The 7,434-nt window shown below is 47.2% G+C and overlaps 1 non-coding gene across 1 annotated transcript; it reads right to left on the minus strand.

Annotated features, from left to right (window-relative positions):
- Window positions 1–253: 253 nt before the first annotated feature.
- Window positions 254–335, minus strand: trnav-uac. The gene has a single exon. It is a non-coding gene; the product is annotated as a tRNA-Val (tRNA).
- Between the last annotated feature and the right edge of the window lie 7,099 nt (window positions 336–7,434).

A 7,434-nucleotide genomic window follows, 5' to 3' on the forward strand; every position in this document is an offset into this window, starting at 1 on the left:
AGAAGATTAAAGGCCGCGTGTGGCTTTTTACAGAATTCACATGCATTTTTATCACGGACTGTTTCAAGGTAGACCCAACTACGGAGTATGTTTCAACACTGAGCGTTATGTCATGTGTTGTTATAACAACGTGTTGTGACCAATGGAAATATTCAGTAGTAGGACATTTACATGTTAGTCATTCAGCAGACGCTCTTATCCAGAGCGATTTACAGTTAGTGAGTGCATACATTATTTTATTTATTTTTCATACTGGCCCCCCCGTGGGAATCGAACCCACAACCCTGGCGTTGTAAACGCCATGCTCTACCAACTGAGCTACATCCCTGCGGGCCGTTCCCTCCCCTACCCTGGACCAACTGTGCGCCGCCCCATGGGTCTCCCGGTCACGGCCGGATACGACAGACCACTGCGCCACTCGGGAGGTTATAGTGTAATATAATAGTTATATAGTGGAGTTTAATGTAATAGTTATATAGTGGAGTGTAATGTAATAGTTCTATAGTGGAGTGTAATGTAATGTGTTCTTGTGGTCCTACCTGGTGTAATATAGTAGTTATATATATATATATATATATATATATATATAGTGTAATGTGTTCTTGTGGTCCTACCTGGTCTCACAGCAGAAACTGACCCTAGAACAGTTGCTAGCAGCAGCAGCAGGGACAGCAGGCTGAAGATCCTCATGGCTGGTTAGGAAGGGGCTGGAGCTCCTCTCTCTACCCAGGAATCAGTCTCTCTCTCTGGGCAAGATGCTGTGGGTCCCCTCTCAGGATCTCTTCTCGGTTAATGATCAGACTGACCCGCAGTAAACCAGCATCCAAGTCCTCCCTCTCTCTCTCTCTTTCTCTCTCAGTAAATTCCAGTCAGCAGGATAATCAGAGACACCAGTCTTCTCTGGGAGACAAACACTGTGCTGGTGGAATGTGTCTCTCTTCAGTATGTGTCTTCAGAGTGTGTGTGTCCGTCCTGGGTGTTTGTCCAGAGAGTGATTGTCTCGGTGAATGAGAGTGAAGTGACAAAGCTGCCTCCATCCCCCCCCTTATACTGCCATCAGCCCTGCCCTGCCCCCGACACAGAGACACACAGAGACACACACACTCACACAGAGATACACACACTCACACACTCACACAGAGATACACACAGACAAACATACTCACTGATGCTGACAGGAAGCCCCCCCACCCCGACTGATCCTTCTATTGACACCACATGTAGTAGATGATGCTGACAGGAAGCCCCCCCGACTGATCCTTCTATTGACACCACATGTAGTAGATGATGCTGACAGGAAGCCCCCCCACCCCGACTGATCCTTCTATTGACACCACATGTAGTAGATGATGCTGACAGGAAGCCCCCCCCGACTGATCCTTCTATTGACACCACATGTAGTAGATGATGCTGACAGGAAGCCCCCCCCGACTGATCCTTCTATTGACACCACATGTAGTAGATGATGCTGACAGGAAGCCCCCCACCCCGACTGATCCTTCTATTGACACCACATGTAGTAGATGATGCTGACAGGAAGCCCCCCCCCCCCCGACTGATCCTTCTATTGACACCACATGTAGTAGATGATGCTGACAGGAAGCCCCCCCCCCGACTGATCCTTCTATTGACACCACATGTAGTAGGTGATGCTGACAGGAAGCCCCCCCCCTCCACCCCGACTGATCCTTCTATTGACACCACATGTAGTAGGTGATGCTGACAGGAAGCCCCCCCCCTCCACCCCGACTGATCCTTCTATTGACACCACATGTAGTAGGTGATGCTGACAGGAAGCCCCCCCCACCCCCGACTGATCCTTCTATTGACACCACATGTAGTAGGTGATGCTGACAGGAAGCCCCCCCGACTGATCCTTCTATTGACACCACATGTAGTAAGTGATGCTGACAGGAAGCCCCCACCCCGACTGATCCTTCTATTGACACCACATGTAGTAGATGATGCTGACAGGAAGCCCCCCGACTGATCCTTCTATTGACACCACATGTAGTAGGTGATGCTGACAGGAAGCCCCCCTATGTAGGATAGTGGCTTCAGATAGCCTAGTGCTAGCCATATTAATACCTATGCAGAGTAAGGATTCATTAGCGTGTGTGCTAACGGCCGGCTCTGAGGTTAGTGGCTGTCCATTCTCATGCTATCTGCACCATTACATGTGAATGAGGATTAGAGAAACCGCAGGACACTAATGGATCTCAGACACAAGATGGCCGACAAGACTTTGAACAAACACCTGGAACCGTCAGACCACTCTACACCATCAATACACCCTTAACCCTGTACTATCAATACACCACTGAGGTGAAACTGCCACGTCTGTTAGCAATATTACCACAATAAACACTTTAAACAGCCAACACTGGTTTATTCCCTCTGGACATCACTGGACATCACTGGACATCGCTGGACATCACTGGACATCACTGTTCAATGGACATCACTGGACATCACTGGTCATCACTGGACATCACTGGACATCACTGGACATCGCTGGACATCGCTGGACATCACTGGACATCACTGGACATCACTGGACATCACTGGACATCACTGTTCATCGCTGGACATCACTGGACATCACTGGACATCACTGGACATCACTGTTCATCGCTGGACATCACTGGACATCGCTGGACATCACTGGAGGTAGAACAGCAGTGTGTGTACTAGGATGTGGATACTCCTCTCCTCCAACCAACAACAACACATGCTGCTGTTTCACTTATCACAGATCCCAGCTTTAACCCTTCACTGTCAGTACACTGTGGAGAGTGAGTGAGTGAGTGAGTGAGTGAGTGTGTGAGTGAGTGTGTGAGTGTGTGAGTGTGTGAGTGTGTGAGTGAGTGTGTGAGTGAGTGAGTGTGTGAGTGAGGTGAGTGAGTGGTGAGTGAGGAGTGAGTGAGTGAGTGAGTGAGTGAGTGAGTGAGTGAGTGAGTGAGTGAGTGAGTGTGTGTGTGTGTGTGTGTGTGTGTGTGTGTGTGTGTGTGTGTGTGTGTGTGTGTGTGTGTGTGTGTGAGTGTGTGTGTGTGTGAGTGTGAGTGTGTGTGAGTGTGTGTGTGTGTGTGTGTGTGTGTGTGTGTGTGTGTGTGTGTGTGTGTGTGTGCGTGCCCTTGGAGATTATTTTTATTACTTGATGATGTTTGCAAAAATGTTGCTCTGACTGCCACACATTCCTCATGGAACTGACCAACACCCACACCACAGTGAGGCTGTGCTATAGAGACACCCACACCACAGAGAGGCTGTGCTATAGAGACACCCACACCACAGAGAGGCTGTGCTATAGAGACACCCACACCACAGAGAGGCTGTGCTATAGAGACACCCACACCACAGTGAGGCTGTGCTATAGAGACACCCACACCACAGAGAGGCTGTGCTATAGAGACACCCACACCACAGTGAGGCTGTGCTATAGAGACACCCACACCACAGAGAGGCTGTGCTATAGAGACACCCACACCACAGAGAGGCTGTGCTATAGAGACACCCACACCACAGTGAGGCTGTGCTATAGAGACACCCACACCACAGTGAGGCTGTGCTATAGAGACACCCACACCACAGAGAGGCTGTGCTATAGAGACACCCACACCACAGAGAGGCTGTGCTATAGAGACACCCACACCACAGGAGGCTGTGCTATAGAGACACCCACACCACAGTGAGGCTGTGCTATAGAGACACCCACACCACAGAGAGGCTGTGCTATAGAGACACCCACACCACAGAGAGGCTGTGCTATAGAGACACCCACACCACAGTGAGGCTGTGCTATAGAGACACCCACACCACAGTGAGGCTGTGCTATAGAGACACCCACACCACAGTGAGGCTGTGCTATAGAGACACCCACACCACAGAGAGGCTGTGCTATAGAGACACCCACACCACAGAGAGGCTGTGCTATAGAGACACCCACACCACAGAGAGGCTGTGCTATAGAGACACCCACACCACAGAGAGGCTGTGCTATAGAGACACCCACACCACAGAGAGGCTGTGCTATAGAGACACCCACACCACAGAGAGGCTGTGCTATAGAGACACCCACACCACAGTGAGGCTGTGCTATAGAGACACCCACACCACAGAGAGAGGCTGTGCTATAGAGACACCCACACCACAGAGAGGCTGTGCTATAGAGACACCCACACCACAGAGAGGCTGTGCTATAGAGACACCCACACCACAGAGAGGCTGTGCTATAGAGACACCCACACCACAGAGAGGCTGTGCTATAGAGACACCCACACCACAGTGAGGCTGTGCTATAGAGACACCCACACCACAGTGAGGCTGTGCTATAGAGACACCCACACCACAGAGAGGCTGTGCTATAGAGACACCCACACCACAGTGAGGCTGTGCTATAGAGACACCCACACCACAGTGAGGCTGTGCTATAGAGACACCCACACCACAGTGAGGCTGTGCTATAGAGAAGCTTTTGTCTTAAACTTTTATATTCCTAATTTGCATATGTTAATGAGACATCTTTGTTATTCAGAAACACCTGGTATCCATGACGACCTCACTGGTAATCTCTCTGTCTCTCTCTCTCTCCCCCCCCCTCTCTCTCTCTCTCTCTCTCTCTCTCTCTCTCAATTCAATTTCAATTTAAGGGCTTTATTGGCATGGGAAACGTATGTTAACATTGCCAAAGCAAGTGAAGTAGATAGTAAACAAAAGTGAAATAAACAATAAATATTAACAGTAAACATTACACTCAGAAGTTCCAAAATAATAAAGACATTTCAAATGTCATATTATGTATATATACAGTGTTGTAACAATGTGCAAATAGTTAAAGTACAAATGGGAAAATAAATAAACATAAATATGGGTTGTATTTACAGTGGTGTTTGTTCTTCACTGGTTGCCCTTTTCTTGTGGCAACAGGTCACAAATCTTGCTGCTGTGATGGAACACTGTGGTATTTCACCCAGTAGATATGGGACTTTATCAAAATTGGATCTGTGTAATCTAAGGGAAATATGTGTCTCTAATATGGTCATACATTTGGCAGGAGGTTAGGAAGTGCAGCTCAGTTTCCACCTCATTTTGTGGGCAGTGTGCACATACAGTGAGGGAAAAAAGTATTTGATCCCCTGCTGATTTTGTACGTTTGCCCACTGACAAAGACATGATCAGTCTATAATTTTAATGGTAGGTTTATTTGAACAGTGAGAGACAGAATAACAACAACAAAAATCCAGAAAAACGCATGTCAAAAATGTTATCAATTGATTTTCATTTTAATGAGGGAAATAAGTATTTGACCCCTCTGCAAAACATGACTTAGTACTTGGTGGCAAAACCCTTGTTGGCAATCACAGAGGTCAGACGTTTCTTGTAGTTGGCCATCAGGTTTGCACACATCTCAGGAGGGATTTTGTCCCACTCCTCTTTGCAGATCTTCTCCAAGTCATTAAGGTTTCGAGGCTGACGTTTGGCAACTCAAACCTTCAGCTCCCCTCCACAGATTTTCTATGGGATTAAGGTCTGGAGACTGGCTAGGCCACTCCAGGACCTTAATGTGCTTCTTGAGCCACTCCTTTGTTGCCTTGGCCGTGTGTTTTGGGTCATTGTCATGCTGGAATACCCATCCACGACCCATTTTCAATGCCCTGGCTGAGGGAAGGAGGTTCTCACCCAAGATTTGACGGTACATGGCCCCGTCCATCGTCCCTTTGATGCGGTGAAGTTGTCCTGTCCCCTTAGCAGAAAAACACCCCCAAAGCATAATGTTTCCACCTCCATGTTTGACAGTGGGGATGGTGTTCTTGGGGTCATAGGCAGCATTCCTCCTCCTCCAAACACGGCGAGTTGAGTTGATGCCAAAGAGCTCCATTTTGGTCTCATCTGTCCACAACACTTTCACCCAGTTCTCCTCTGAATCATTCAGATGTTCATTGGCAAACTTAATACGGGCATGTATATGTGCTTTCTTGAGCAGGGGGACCTTGCGGGCGCTGCAGGATTTCAGTCCTTCACGGCGTAGTGTGTTACCCAATTGTTTTCTTGGTGACTATGGTCCCAGCTGCCTTGAGATCATTGACAAGATCCTCCCGTGTAGTTCTGGGCTGATTCCTCACCGTTCTCATGATCATTGCAACTCCACGAGGTGAGATCTTGCATGGAGCCCCAGGCCGAGGGAGATTGACAGTTCTTTTGTGTTTCTTCCATTTGCGAATAATCGCACCAACTGTTGTCACCTTCTCACCAAGCTGCTTGGCGATGGTCTTGTAGCCCATTCCAACCTTGTGTAGGTCTACAATCTTGTCCCTGACATCCTTGGAGAGCTCTTTGGTCTTGGCCATGGTGGAGTTTGGAATCTGATTGATTGATTGCTTCTGTGGTCAGGTGTCTTTTATACAGGTAACAAGCTGAGATTAGAAGCACTCCCTTTAAGAGTGTGCTCCTAATCTCAGCTCGTTACCTGTATAAAAGACACCTGGGAGCCAGAAATCTTTCTGATTGAGAGGGGGTCAAATACTTATTTCCCTCATTAAAATGCAAATCAATTTATAACATTTTTGACATGCATTTTTCTGGATTTTTTTGTTGTTATTCTGTCTCTCACTGTTCAAATAAACCTACCATTAAAATTATAGACTGATCATTTCTTTGTCAGTGGGCAAATGTACAAAATCAGCAGGGGATCAAATACTTTTTTCCCTCACTGTAGCCTGTCTTCTCTTCAGAGTTAGGTCTGCCTACGGCGGCCTTTCTCAATAGCAAGGCTATACTCACTGAGTCTGTACATAGTCAAAGCTTTCTTCAAGTTTGGGTTAGTCACAGTGGTCAGGTATTCTGCCACTGTGTACTCTCTGTTTAGAGCCAAATAGCATTCTAGTTTGCTCTGTTTTTTTGTAAATTATTTCCAATGTGTCAAGTAATTCTCTTTTTGTTTTCTCATGATTTGGTTGGGTCTAATTGTGTTGCTGTCCTGGGGCTCTGTGGGGTCTGTTTGTGTTTGTGAACAGAGCCCCAGGACCAGCTTGCTTAGGGGACTCTTCTCCAGGTTCATCTCTCTGTAGGTGATGGCTTTGTTATGGAAGGTTTGGGAAACGCTTCCTTTTAAGTGGTTATAGAATTTAACGGCTCTTTTCTGGATTTTGATAATTAGTGGGTTAGCGGCCTAATTCTTCTCTGCATGCATTATTTGGTGTTTTACGTTGTACACGGAGGATGTTTTTGCAGAATTCTGCATGCAGAGTCTCAATTTGGTGTTTGTCCCATTTTGTGAATTCTTGGTTGGTGAGCGGACCCCAGACCTCACAACTATAAAGGGCAATGGGTTCTATAACTGATTCAAGTATTTTTAGCCAGATCCTAATTTGGATGAGTTTTATGTTCCTTTTGATGGCATAGAAGGCCCTTCTTGCCTTGTCTCTCAGATCGTTC

Source organism: Coregonus clupeaformis, unplaced genomic scaffold (assembly GCF_020615455.1).
Source record: "Coregonus clupeaformis isolate EN_2021a unplaced genomic scaffold, ASM2061545v1 scaf1243, whole genome shotgun sequence".
Lineage (NCBI taxonomy): Eukaryota > Metazoa > Chordata > Actinopteri > Salmoniformes > Salmonidae > Coregonus > Coregonus clupeaformis.